Source organism: Bombus flavifrons, chromosome 10, assembly GCF_040668555.2.
Source record: "Bombus flavifrons isolate JBK064 chromosome 10, iyBomFlav1_principal, whole genome shotgun sequence".
Lineage (NCBI taxonomy): Eukaryota > Metazoa > Arthropoda > Insecta > Hymenoptera > Apidae > Bombus > Bombus flavifrons.
In genome coordinates, this window is record NC_138451.1 from 779,990 (window position 1) to 795,000 (window position 15,011).

General features: G+C 46.3%; 1 non-coding gene across 1 annotated transcript; it reads right to left on the reverse strand.

Moving 5' to 3' along the window:
- Positions 1 to 13,599: 13,599 nt before the first annotated feature.
- Positions 13,600 to 13,754, reverse strand: LOC138184600 (5.8S ribosomal RNA). Its single transcript, XR_011174358.1, has one exon. It is a non-coding gene; the product is annotated as a 5.8S ribosomal RNA (ribosomal RNA).
- Positions 13,755 to 15,011: the final 1,257 nt, after the last annotated feature.

The window sequence follows — 15,011 nt, forward strand, 5'->3', positions numbered from 1 at the left end:
CGCGGCGGATGGAACCCGTATCGCGACCTATAGGACCATCACCTTGTCCCTCGACCCGGCTCTACGTCGAGATTTTAAGTGGCGCTTTGTGATTGAAGACGTTAAAACGCCCATCATCGGCGTCGACTTTTTGAGCCACTATGGGTTACTCGACGACCCGCGAAATATCCGACTCCTGGATAAGACTACGCAGCTGTCTACGAGGGGATTCGCGGTTGTGACTAACGACCCTTCCATCAAAACTATCGACAAGGAATCTCCGTATCATAAATTGTTAGCGGAATTCCCTGCGCTAACGCGACCCGTCTTCCGGCGAAGCTCTGTAAAGCACGGCGTGCAGCACCACATCAGCACGACTCCTGAAACTTCCGTCCACGCAAAACCACGCCGCCTAGCGCCCGATCGACTAAAGCACGCGAAGGCGGAATTTGAAGTTATGATTGACCAAGGCGTGATGCGACTATCGTGAAGTCCGCGGGTGTCACCCTTGCACATCGTACCTAAAAAGGACGGAGGAATACGACCGTGCGGCGACTACCGGGCATTGAACGCCCGCACCATTCCGGATAGGTACACACCGCCGCACATAGAAGACTTTGCACAAAACCTTTATGGTAAGCGCATCTTTTCTAAGATCGATCTTGTACGTTCTTATCATCAAATTCCGATGGCACCGGAGGACGTACCGAAAACAGCAATTACCACACCTTTCGGTCTTTTTGAAGCAATTAGCATGATGTTTGGGCTTCGAAATGCCGCTCAAACGTGTCAAAGATTCGTGGACGAAATCACGTGAGGTCTCGATTTCGTCTACGCGTATATCGACGATTTCTTAATCGCGTTCGATACCGAAGAACAGCACCGCGAACACTTGCGGATCTTGTTCAAACGACTCGACGAATATGGGGTCGTCATTAATCTTGCTAAATGCGAATTCGGCGTGCACGAAATTCAATTTCTCGGTTATACCGTCACCGCGGAGGGGATAAAACCTCTGGCTGAACGCGTTGACGCGATAATAAAAGTACCGCTTCCTGCAACAGTTAAAGAACTGCGAAGATACCTCGGTATAATTAACTTTTATCGTTAACGTTTCATACCGGGGGCCGCGCATCTTTTACAACCACTCAACGACTTATTAAAAGGCACTACGAAGTGCAACGCGTATAGAGTGGTCCGAACATTCCGAAAAAAGCTTCCGCGAGTCGAAAAGCGCTTTAGCTAACGCGATAATGTTAGCGCATCCGATTCCAGGCGCGCCCGTTAGCCTCGTGGTCGACGCTTCAGATTACGCAATAGGAGCGGTACTCTAACAACGAGTCAACGATACCTGGCAGCCTTTGGGTTTTATGACGAAATCCCTATCCCTCGCGCAACGGAAGTACAGCGCGTACGATAGAGAGCTACTCGCGATGTACACGGCGGTAAAGCGATTCAGGCACGCTGTCGAAGGGCGAGATTTCGCGATATTTACGGATCATAAACCCCTGCTATACGCGTTTGAACAAAATCCTGACAAATGTTCGCCAAGACAATATAGACATCTGGACTACATCGCACAATTTACGACCGACATCCGACATATTAAAGGGATAAATAATACCGTAGCCGATATCTTATCCCGAATAGAAGCGATCGGGAAATCCGTCGATCATCACACATTAGTCGCAGCGCAAGCGGACGATGCCGAGCTCCGTCAAATTCTTAAGTCAGGCTCTAGCGCGCTGAAATTGAAAAAAAATACGATTTCCCGATCAGGATGTCGGAATATATTGCGATCTTACAAACAGGTCACCGCGACCGTACGTACCGGAGACGTTGCGTCGCGCCGTATTTCAGTCTTTGCATGGACTTTCCCATCCGGGAATACGTGCCACACAAAAACTGGTGACAACACGTTTCGTATGGCCGTCCATCAATAAGGATTGTCGAACTTGGACGCGGCAGTGTTTACCATGTCAACGCTGCAAAGTCACCAGGCACGTATCCTCGCAAGTAGGAACTTTCAAAACATCAGCGGGCCGGTTCGAACACGTGCACATAGACATTATCGTTATGCCTTATTCACAAGGATATCGATACTGTCTAACGTGTATCGATCGTTTCTCACGTTGGCCCGAAGCTATTCCCACAGTCAATATGGAAGCGACAACCGTTGCTTCGGCCCTCCTTACTAATTGGATAGCACGTTTCGGCGTTCCCTTAAGAATCACGACCGATCAAGGTCGCCAATTTGAATCGCGGTTATTTGAAAAATTATGCCAGTTGCTCGGCGTCAAACATTTGCGCACGACCGCCTATCATCTCGCGTCCAACGGGGTGGTAGAGCGGTTACACAGACAATTGAAAGCGGCGATAAAGTGCCACGACACGAGCACCTGGGTTGAAGCATTACCAGTAGTATTATTAGGTATTCGTACCGCGATAAAGGAGGACTTGAACGCAACGGCGGCCGAAATGATCTACGGCACCGGCATACGATTGCCGGCCGATTTTTTTAATGCGACCAAGCAGCAGGCCAACACGGAGTATGCGAACCGGCTTAAAGAACAGATGGGAAAAGTCAGGCCGCATCTGGCTACGCGTCATGGCGGAAGAAAAGTTTTTGTTTTTAAGGAGTTAGTTAGTTTCGTAGTTAAGGAGTTTTTAAGGAGTTTTTGCGTCATGACGCGATAGGAGGTCCTTTACAGCCCCAGTTCGACGGACCCTTCAAGGTTGTAAAAAGGGCTGAGAAGGATTTCGTAATTAAGATAAACGATCGTGACGTAACGGTTTCCATAGACCGCGTTTAAAACCGGCGTTCGTAGTTCCAGAAGACCTGGAAGAGAAGACCATCGAACCTCGAGACATATTCCGGCAAAGCAAGCGAGTGCGCACGATGAAAACAGCGCAAACAGCGATCGAACTGCTGAAGAATGCACAAGGGATGGGTATGTCACGCGGTATGGACGTAGAGTCCGTTTTCCAGACTGGTATCGGGCAGATCTTGATTAGGTGTCTTATCGGTATCGACGATAAAATAGCGACGACCGAGAAACTTCGTAAATACTTAAAAAAAAGAAATTTTTAACTTAAACGTTATCACTGGAAGGGGGGTAAGCGGGACGCGAACAGGACAGTTCAAATCTTGTTGTTGTTTTGCTTCGGAGTAGCAAGACCGTTAGATCACAAGTATTGTAAAAAGTAACGAACTCCGAGCAAAACAAGGTCGCCGCGTCACACGCAGCCGAATTCAAATTTTCCGGCTGTCCCCCCGACCGATATAAATAAACAGACGCAATCACGACAGATAGAGTTTATGCTACGCATTAAAAAATTACGGACATAAGCGAAGTTTCTCGGAGATATCAGCAAATCGTATTTATATTTTGTACCTGTGACTCTGTTATACTTTAATAACATAATACTTATCTGAAATATATACATTAACGGAAATAACGAGATCCTGCTATTTCACTACACTTATAATAGACCAATCCTCTACAGAATTTATCTAAAATAAATTACTAACTAAAAATCGTATTGACGTGATATTTTTGGTCTTGGAATTCGGTATTGCTTCTTCAACATCTAAATTATGCGACAGTTTACAATCGAAAATGGAGGGACTCGTGGTATATTAATGATATATGAAGTTTCGTTTATAGGCAATCTTGCAGCTTGTTTTTCATCGACTGTAATGTTCGGTGACGAGAATATAATCGCATCGTGAATCCGATGGAGACAGCTATCTGCTCAATGGTTCTTCAGGCGAGAAATTAATTAGAACGTCAAAATTAAATTTCGTCAATTGTTCTCGCGATTCTTTTTTTGCCACTAACTCTATTAGATCGTCGGTTGCTCGAACGTCGAAATTAAATGGCACGTTTGATTAATATTCCATCGACTTTAATAGGTTCATGACTGTCATGTATTTTACGTTATTGTTGAAATATTGCTGAAAATAATGATGCGACGTAAATAATTTTCTAATTGCTTTTCTTTTATCAACTACGTAGCTCGTTGCGACTATAGCCTATGGGCAACAACTTGAATGTATATTTTGAGTATAGGATACCGATATCTTATTAGAAACTTTAGAATTCTAGAATCTTAAACTAGATATTAAAAAATGAACTAAACATCTCTTTAAATTTTTGACTTCATCAACTATGAGCTATCGACTCAGTTTGGCTGGATATCGAAGATTATGGATTCTTGAACATTCTAGCAGTATTTAACATATCTACCAGTGAAGCATATTTCGTTTAAAAGTTTCTTTTGAAGCGTATTCGGTCACCCAAAGCGCACGCTAACTGCATAACGCTCGCATAGAGTTGGGACGGAATTGCGCTTGGTCCGCGTGCAATTTGAACCGACCGAAAAGCATTTTGCTCTTCTTCGTCGATCGGCAATCGCCGAGCGTGAAGTTTTCGGATTTCGCCATCGATTATTGTCAAATACCCGCGTCAAACTTTATAGTTTTATTCCAATGAAATCACTTTAATAAAGAAACACAAAGAAGGAAGAATTTTGAACTCATATACATATCTTGTATATTTGAGATTTATTTATACCTTTAAATAAATATATTCATAAGTAGAGTATTATTTTATTATTTGGTATATTTATGGTACGTACAAGAATTACTAGTGAACTTTGTTTTTAAAAAATAATATAATATGAACAGATGAGAAAGAGAATGATAGATAGCGTATCGAACACCGACGCGAGATCATTAATTACTCATGGTAATGTGTATGTTCGATTGTGCAATCCTGATAGAATGTAATTATATTATTTACGCGATGTTACGTAACGGCAATCGCCGTGCGTTATTGCATGGACCGTTTAGTCGGCTAGCTTTTATTACCGATCTCGAACGCAGATGTGTGGAGTCTGATTAGAAAAGAATCGTATTGCTTCGTTGATGATTGGGTATTTTTGTTGGTGCATCATTTGAATCAACGCGTTTTCCAGGTATAATTACTCAGATGATAAATGTGGTTTATACGTCGCTTAGCTTACTTTCTATTAATCCTGCTGAATCGTCCGCGAATTGAATGCGGACGCGTAGTGTTCTAAACAGCTCCATTTTTCATACGGTTATTTCTTTCTGAACTTTACAAGTCGCGTTACCAACACTAGAATTACAATAATAAAATGCCTTGAAAGAAGTTTTGAATACCTCAGACCGCAATTCTTTAAATCTTCAAATTAAGAACATTGTCTCTTCCGTTTCGTCGACTATTATTTTACAAACGAAGCGAGTCCAATATCTTCCATCAAAGTTCTCTTACAAAATATTTAGCAGTAAGTACCTTTTCAATTTTCAGAGAAAGAAGTACATACTTTGAGATCGATAAAATTTCACAATTAAATAAAATTTAATTTTTCGTTCGTCGAATATCCCACGTTGCGCGTTATGCTGCATTCCTTCTTAAAACTTTCTTGAAATTTTTACGAAAGGGAAATATTGAAATTAAAAGAATTGCATCTTTCCTTCATCGAATATTCAACACTCGTAATACTACATTTTTCATTTTATTTGGCCGGCCACGTGATATTGGTACATCTTCCCTGAAGGCGAGCGCACGGATGTCTAATTTTACCTCTACTCGAGACATGGCAAAAAAACATGATCAAAGGTGTCAGTGTAATCGGCAATGCTCGAATCGAGTTCCCGGCACCATTCAATCATTCGTGCGGTAAACAGGTTCCATTGAAATTTTTCGTCCACCGGCCGTGGAAAAATCAAGTCGTATTTGCGCAAGCCGGTGCGTGCTGCTACCTCTCGAATAATCATCCTTCCTGCAGGTGCTACTTCAAGGAGTAAGGACAAGGAACAAGGGAGGAAGCGTTCGACTGGCTTCGTATAGAATCGATGAACTTTGTTCCTTCAGCGGAAGAAACTTGTTGAAATAGCTAGACTACAGGAAATGTAAATTTAAATTGAGAGTTTTTGTGAAAAGCAACGTTGGGAACTTGAAAAGTATACTTAAGTATAGGGCAAATATTAGATAAATGTACTTGGTATACAAGCATGTTCTTAGACATAACAAACTTTATTAAATTAACGTAGATATCGTAGATACGTTATCGAATTAATAATAATATATTTCCACTCCTTGCTCGTTTAATTCACCTTCGATTCATCGTGATAACGAGAAAAGTTTTATTTTCGAAGAAAAATCCTGGCTTCATCTGCAAAGTAGCATTGCGATAAAACTGCTTGTAACTTGCAGGGCGAAAATTTTGGTCGCCGAACTTCATTAAACATTCTCTGGATCACTTTTTGAGCGCATCGACGAATAACTTCTCAAGAACAGGTAACTTCAAGTATCTCCGAAATTGCTCTATCTAAACCCCAAACCATTCGCTATTCCCAACTCTGCAGTAGCCACCATCAGCAGACGTTTGAAGACAAACTTTTGCCTCGTTCGTTCAAGATCATTTCGTAAGAAGAAATACAGTTGTAACACGGACTCTTTGTACGTGTGGCGTATTATCGACTAAAGAGCAACTGGCCAGGTCAAACCGATTGGTCGATATCGCGTACTTCGAATGACTTAACGTTCAAGATGGAGGAGATGAAATAACTCGAGTGTTAGATTTAGACGGCACTTTATTTGTACTAGTTGTAGCACTTAACCGAAATAAGTGAGGACTACTGTCGTCCTCAGTCTGTAATGTCAGATGGTTGAAGGTGAACTAAACTCCTCCGTTCCTGTCCTCTCCTCCCGCCGTTGGATTTCTTCTCTCCACCGTGCCCTTCCGGCTGGACTTTTCCTGGGTTTTTTCCTTTTTTTTTTTTTTACGTGGATAAATCCTCATGGACACTCGCAGTTGCAGGCAACAGCAGAATAGTGTCGGAATCTTACCGACTCCACGGTGGTCTATCCTGACGCTTTGGTACAGGTGCACCCGGGGTCTCCTGCGAAGTTCTACCGGGGTGCCCTCTTTCGTCTATCTCCCTGTTGTTATTGTTGAAGGGAGGCGTCCTTGTCTTGGTTAAGCCGCTAGGGGGAGACCACACCCCCTAACGCCACGTTTCCTGGTCTGACGCTCCTAGGGTGGCGGCGGCGCGCCGCGCCCCTGTGGCGTGTGGAGTCCCTCTGTTGCGACGTTCTCAAAGAATCGCGCGATCTTTCCCGATTTCGTTCGGTCCGCTCCTTCACCAGCATTACTTGCTCGCAGTAGGAGCGGACGGCGATGAACTCCTGGGGCCCTCTGAGTATGGCCTCAACGCTTGGCCGCCACAAGCCAGTTATCCCTGTGGTAACTTTTCTGACACCTCTTGCTGAAAACTCTTCAAGCCAAAAGGATCGATAGGCCGTGCTTTCGCAGTCTCTATGCGTACTGAACATCGAGATCAAGCCAGCTTTTGCCCTTTTGCTCTACGCGAGGTTTCTGTCCTCGCTGAGCTGGCCTTAGGACACCTGCGTTATTCTTTGACAGATGTACCGCCCCAGTCAAACTCCCCGCCTGGCAGTGTCCTCGAAGCGGATCACGCGGGAGTATTGTCGGCGATCGGCCGGGAAAGGCCTAACGCCACTCTTACACGCTTGGCTCTAGAACACCGTGACGACCGGGTCGAAACACCGGCGCACGCGTTCCGCCCAACCGAGTAAGTAAAGAAACGATGAAAGTAGTGGTATTTCACCGGCGACGGCGATTAAACAGTCTCCCACTTATGCTACACCTCTCATGTCTCCTTATAATGCCAGACTAGAGTCAAGCTCAACAGGGTCTTCTTTCCCCGCTAATTTTTCCAAGCCCGTTCCCTTGGCAGTGGTTTCGCTAGAAAGTAGATAGGGACAGAGGGAATCTCGTTAATCCATTCATGCGCGTCACTAATTAGATGACGAGGCATTTGGCTACATTCTGTGGACCCTGTTATTAACAAGGTCCATACTTCCGAGGTACCCCCTCGTAGGGAATTAAAATAAAGAAACATTTGCATTGTAATCTTAAGATTACTGCAAATTTAATAAATAGACGACACACTTTGTATATGAATAATTTATGTATAAGTTCTTATGTACAAATCAATTAATAAATAAATAAATAACATATAATATTAAAATTATCTGGGTCATTCATCCAAAAATAAGTTGCAGAGCTCTATAGAGCTCCTTAAGACGTTCATCACTAACGTTTTTATTATTTGGTCACCAATACCCATTAATCTAAGGCTCCTCTCCGTAAACGGAGTTATCGCACCACGGCTGCCCAACACCACCGGTACAACTTCACCCTTGCTAACTTTGAATTTTGCCTTTAGATGTTCCAGGCAAGGCTTGTACTTTGTAATTTTCTCCTTCTCCGCTTTGGAGAGGTAATCCTTATTCTCATAGCGGACGGTGACGTCGACTATGAGAACCCTTTCCTTGTTTTTAACTACAAGGTCAGGCTTGTAAAGGCTACCTCCCACTTTAAGCGAAGGTTCTATAAACACCTCATTACTCTTTCTCAGACTTTCTGCAAGGGTTGTCTTGGCCTCATCATGCCTCTTAATTCTCAGGCCCTTTGTGTATTGGCACAGCCCTAATATATGTCCAAGGGTCTCGGGCTGGGTCCGACATTTCCGACAGGCAACATCAATATTCTTGTCGGCCCGTGCCAATACCGATCTTGTTCCAAATGTATTAGTCCTGAGCTTAAGGGCATCAATAAACCGAGATGGTTTGAGCAGCTCGTAGTGTGTGAGCCACACATTGCCAGTCTTGTTCCTAGAGAAGTCAAGAACTCCTTGTCCCTGACTCTTCAATTCTGCCCATTGTTTAATGTGGGCAGCTTTCAATCGTTTTCTCGCTTTCTCAATATCCTCCAAAGAGGCTGGCCAATTAATCCTCAGGGAATTGGCTATCTTTTTCAATTTCAACTCCCCATGCTCGTCAACCAGGCCAGAGACTGCCGGATCCGTTGAATCTTTCATTTTTATTGCATTTTTGAGGGTGCCGAGTTTTATAATATGCTCGAATCTCGGCAACCCTAGCCCCCCCCAACTTTTAGGGGCATAGAAGAAGCCAGTGGCTGTTGATGGCGTCAGATGGAAAATGGCTTTAACTTCCTGCCTGATCTCGCTATCCAGCAATCTTAAGACGCTGTCACCCGGCGGATTCACGAGTAGATGGTATATGTAGCGAGGGAGTATGTATCTAGTTATTAATTCTAGCTTCTGGCACGGCTTGAGCGAGAGTTTTCTCACTCTTCGCAACGTGCTCAGAAGCTCAGGCACTATTATACCACAATGAACACCTTTCCAAGGCCCCATTTTGGCGCCTAAGTACTTGAAGACCTCACCGGGATCCACTGATGGGATGATGTTATCCCCAAGTTTAATTTTTGGTTCACGTATGAACCATGTATCCCTTTTGGAGACGATCTCGAATGTTTGGCTCTTGTCTCCTGAAACGTTCATACCGAGGCCTTTCAAGTACTCATGAAGTATGTTCATTTGGCTTTGTGCCTCTCCCTCGTCCGCGCCGAGTAACACTACGTCATCAGCGAAAGCCAGGACAGGAATTTTTCTATTTGCATTAACATTGATGCCACTGGTTTTTTGTTCAACCAGATCCAACAGGGGCTCTAAACACAAGTTAAAGAGCAATGGGGACAGGGGGTCACCCTGCTTGACACCCCTGAGAATTTTGATCTTGACCCCCACATTATTTTTGGATTTAATAGTTGTATTACTACCTTCGTACATATTTTTTATAAGTTCAATTATGGGGGCCGGCACTCCCTTCCTCGCCAGGCAAGGTTCAATAGCCGAGTGGGGCACCGTATCGAAGGCTTTAGAGATATCCACGATAGTGAATATCCCCCCCTTCTCTTTCTTACTGTAGTCCAAGGCAGCGCCCAACAGATCTATATTGATTTTACAACCGCTCTCGGCGGTGAAACCTTTCTGCCTTGGACTTAATACCATGCCCCTTCTCAATCTCCCGTCGATTATGGAGGAGAAAATACGGCCGAGAATGGGACCTATTGTTATAGGCCTCCAATTCTCGACCAGGCTGCTAGGCTTATTTGCTTTCGGAATGAGTGTTGTGCGATTTTCCTTCCATATGGAGGGAAAATACGATATATATAATAACATATTAAATAGTTTCGCCAAAATGGTAGGCAGGCCAGGTATCAGAAGGTGTTCTTTTTGCAAGCCATCTGGACCTGCCGCAGCCTTTTTTCTTATTCTTTTGATTCTCTCCGCCACATCCGTAACAGCAATCGGCGGGAAGATATCGCATAAGGATAGTTCAGAGGCTCCATTTCCCGGGATCGGGGCCTTGGTAGGTCCTGTTTGGCCCCATAATTCCTCATAGAGCCTCCTCACTTCCACGGCTTCAGGTGGTTCCTTAGCCGGCTGGAGGAAGGCCTGATCATTATTAACAATCGCTTCGGCCAACCTCTTAGGATTTTCCAGGAACAATTCCTGGCAACGTGCGTATGAGTATCTTTTCTTAGCATTTCTTCTTTTCTTTTTGTTGTTTGTTTGGTGACCAATCCTTTTTAATTTTTGGTTATCATTATCGTTCTTTTCTTTGGCTTTATTGAAATCTGCGATAGCACTATAGAGCACTGAAGGGATGAAATCGTTAATTCCGCTCACAAGGGATTCCCTATGTCCCTTGAGAGCAACCCAGATATTCGTCAACCGAGTGTTAACCAATCTTAAAACAGAAGGTACCTCGGTTTGTGTCATTATGGCTTGTTCTAGCTTTTCAAGCCATTCATTTAAATCTCCGTTGGTTCCAGGCTCATTGAAATGCGCATTGCCTGGATCAACGGGATCACACCCTCCCTCTGTCGCCAGAGTGGCCTCCTGAGTATTGTCCTCACCAGTTAATCTTAATTTTCGCCTTTGGTACTTGATTTGATCGATAGTTTTAGTGGTGAGGACCTCGCTTATCATTTTATTAGGATGCCTGTGATCCTTGTAGGTTTCACAGAGCTCCCTCAGGAGGGCCAACTCCTGAAACGTCCATTTTTTCTCAGGGGGGTCTGTTCCCCTTCGTTTGACGTTTCTAACGGCAGGGTGTGCATGCCGCTCGTGGGTAGACAGCCCCCTTTGTGTCCCAAAGCTCATGGGGCAGGCCTCACATTTGTAAGGTCCTTCTTGTTGTCTTTCGCTCCTGCCACTGCAATGAGGCAGATGGCATCTAACCCCATGAAGCTTCGAGAAGCATTTGCCACACTCTCTACACATATATTTGATGGGGGCTGTCACATGATGTTGCTCCAGGTGCCTGTTCAAGTCCGTCGGTGATAAAAAGAAGAGGTTAATTCCCCCCTCTTGACAGACAGGACAAGCAGCCTGGGTACCCACGAATGGTATCAATACAATCATATTCATGTCCGTGGACATTGCCGAGTCGTCAACGTTGGTCCCCTCCAGAGCGGAAGAATCCGCCACGGCGCCTCCGGGACCGAGAGACGCCGCGTCCGAGGCTATATTTTCATTGTCGAAAATTGCTTCGTTTTTTGTGAATCTTTATATGATAATCCAAGCCATGCCCAACTCATGACCATTCGCAAGCCTAGTCGTTACCCAATCCATCGAACAGGAACGAATTCCTTGCTGATGATACGTTTCCCAACTTCACGGCGACGAATCACCGTTGGGTCGGTAAGCCGACTAGATGGTGTTAGTCTTTCGCTCCTGCTTCGCCACACTCCGTTTAGCCATACTCATCATGCCCGGGGGATTGTACACCCCACGCTGACACGAGCGGAGTATGTTACCGGCGGTACCACGAGGAGGTAGAAGTGTGACTTGAGCTGGCGAGACCAAGGTCTCCCTGCCCCTGAGCAACTACAACCAATCCCAGGGCTCACGACACACCGTTATTAGGCGGCATGCCGCTACCCAAGAGAGAGAGTCATAGTTACTCCCGCCGTTTACCCGCGCTTTTTTGAATTTCTTCACGTTGACATTCAGAGCACTGGGCAGAAATCACATTGCGTCAACACCCTTGGGGGCCATCGCAATGCTTTGTTTTAATTAGACAGTCGGATTCCCCTAGTCCGTGCCAGTTCTGAGCTGAGCGTTGAATGGCGGCCGAAGAGAACGACCGCGACGGTAAAACCGCCGCGGAAGCCTCGCAGCAAGGAAGATCCGCGGGAGGCCAAGGCACGGGACCGAGCTCGGATCCGGGGTGCGCGACCATATCACCCCCGAGAGAGAGATACGCCGCGTCCCGTTCAGCTCGCCCAGGCCCGGCACGTCAGCCAAACCCGCTTCCCGACCAAGCCCGACACGCCCCGCTCCTCAGAGCCAATCCTTATTCCGAAGTTACGGATCCAATTTGCCGACTTCCCTTACCTACATTAATCTTTCGACTAGAGGCTCTTTACCTTGGAGACCTGCTGCGGATATGGGTACGAACCGGCGCGACACCTCCACGTGGCCCTCTCCTGGATTTTCAAGGTCCGAGGGGAAGATCCGGACACCGCCGCAACTGCGGTGCTCTTCGCGTTCCAAACCCTATCTCCCTGCTAGAGGTTTCCAGGGAACATAGTCGTACGCGCGTGTATACCTCGTCTTCTCCGATTAAATCAAAGTTTTTCTCGAGCCTCGCCAAAGGGGATCTCGTCTTTTCTTCCTCTTCTACGATCTCTCCGACGAACATCGTACAACTTTCTAACGGACTCTCGTGCGCATCTTAATCGAGTACAGAAACGCTGCGCAAACACCTCGGAACTTGTAGTACCGCACACCTTAGGCCGATCTTAGACGCACGCTAGTTCGCACACGCTTTTCTCGTATTATGAGATCTCCGACGAACGTGGCTTTGGGCCAGGCGCGCGCGGGCAGAGAGATACACGACGACGGGGAAAATTCGTCCCGATACGAGTAACGTGTACTCTCCGATCTCCGCGCAACGCCGGGGATCATGTCTCCCTAAGTCATCAGCGTTCGAAGAAATCGCGTGTGCGTTCCCGGATCTACGGCTTTCTCTATCGGTGCGGTAAAAAGCACGGAGGATGTAATACGCAACGACGACCCATCGATGCGACGGTCCTCGTTGTAGTCGATCGCTCTCGCGAAGAGACGGAGTGGGCATATTATTATTCGATCCCTGGGGCTGTACGAGTAAAACGTCTTAAGACGAAGACGGTAGAGACTTTTATGACAAAGTTTCGCACGCCACCGAGTTTTTGGTTCTCTCTTCTCTCCTCTCTCGACCGAGTTCCCATATATGCTTTCTCTCTCAGTCTCGCCAAAATATATAATATTCGTTTAAGACGACGTCGGGGGCGCGGACTTCGTGCGTCGAACACCGGCAAACGTAGCATATATCGCCTGATATGAAAAAAAAATCGGTCACGAGGAGAACTACGAGTATATTCGATAACCTATACACGAAGCGGTGCATAAGCGGGCGGTCGTCCGAAAGGACGACTCACGACGCCGCGTGCACTCACGCAAGTCCGTGACGGTTCTCTCCGCTCTTATTCGTATCCCATTCTTCTTCCTCTCGTCGTCCGACTCGGAAACGTTCTCTTATTATATTTTTAAGAAGAACGACGGCGGGTGGTTAAGGCAAGAAGGGACAGAGAGAGACAGATAGAGAGTAACGATACGCAACGCAAGCAGTCTTAGGTTTACGTGAGCAACCCTCAGCCAGGCGTGGTCCAGGAATTGTATCCGTGGACCGCAATGTGCGTTCGAAATGTCGATGTTCATGTGTCCTGCAGTTCACACGTTGACGCGCAATTAGCTGCGTTCTTCATCGACCCACGAGCCAAGTGATCCACCGTTCAGGGTAATCTTTTATATATTTACAACATTTTTATACTCTTTGTACTCTTAATTCTCGGTTCGAGCGAAGCCGAGTTCCGACACGTTCGACCAACGGGAATCGGACGCGCAGAAGTCGCCATAGGATTGACGACACGAAAATGTTCGAAAAAAAAACCGACGAACGCGCGAAGATTCGCGCGTCCGTCGGCCGGGCGTAAAGTACATTATGATATATAACAACCATCGAGATCGAAGCTCCGTTCGTCAGGAAACGACGGGGATATACACACCCGATTCTGAATCCTCTGTACAGCACACGATCTCGCGAACGAGTAAGCACGGTGGCTAGCCCATGTTATGTATGTAATGCGTAATTCCACTCCCTCGTCAAATTTATTCAAGAAACAGCGCGCGTGCATCTCCATCGTTCGGGTGATGTAAAGATTCGATGGGATTCGCGCGGCCGTCCGCCTCGAGCGGTCTTTCTTCCCAATATCCAGAAGCAGAGTTTGAAAAACTCTAGCGACGGTACGGGTGTCCGACTCACGACATCGAGGCTTCGAAGCCGGCGATCCCCTCCGAACGGATGGCGACCACGCGACGACTGAAAGCGCGAAAAATCGACGAAAGAGAGAACACATCTCCGTTCAGGTGGGTGTTTGTAAAACAAAAATTCGATGGGACTCGCAGCCATCGTCCTCGCGCGGTCTTTCGTCCCAACATCCAGAAGCAGAGTTTGAAAAACTCTAGCGACGGCACGGGTGTCCGACTCACGACAACGAGGATAGAGACACGGCCGGTCCCCTCTGAACGAACTTCGGCTAGACTAGTTACGAATCGTCATCGTCGCATAGCGGGCCAAACATCCACGCAATGCGTCTTCGTTCTAGGTTACCCGATCCACGAGTATATGTTACAAGTGGTTTCGTTATTTCGAACAAAACGACATACGAAGAGCACACGCCCTATGGGTAGGAAGCACGTTTCGAGAACGCGCGAGAGTTTTGAAGAAAGAGACGAGAGGAAGTCGACGCAGAAGGTATCCATGGATCTTCGAAGAGAATCTTCGAAGACGATATCGGTATCCTTTCGCTCTGCGCGACTCGCTACACGTTCTTTCGCTCTCGTCGACTCGTTGAGCTTCGTTCGATCCCAAAGAGGAGTCTTCGATATGTCCCGTTGCTAGGAGGAGAGCAAACGCAACACAGACTACGAAACATAGAAGAGAATAGGCGAAGAGCACGATCTCTCCGACACGAGGCACTTTAGAGATTTTCTTATT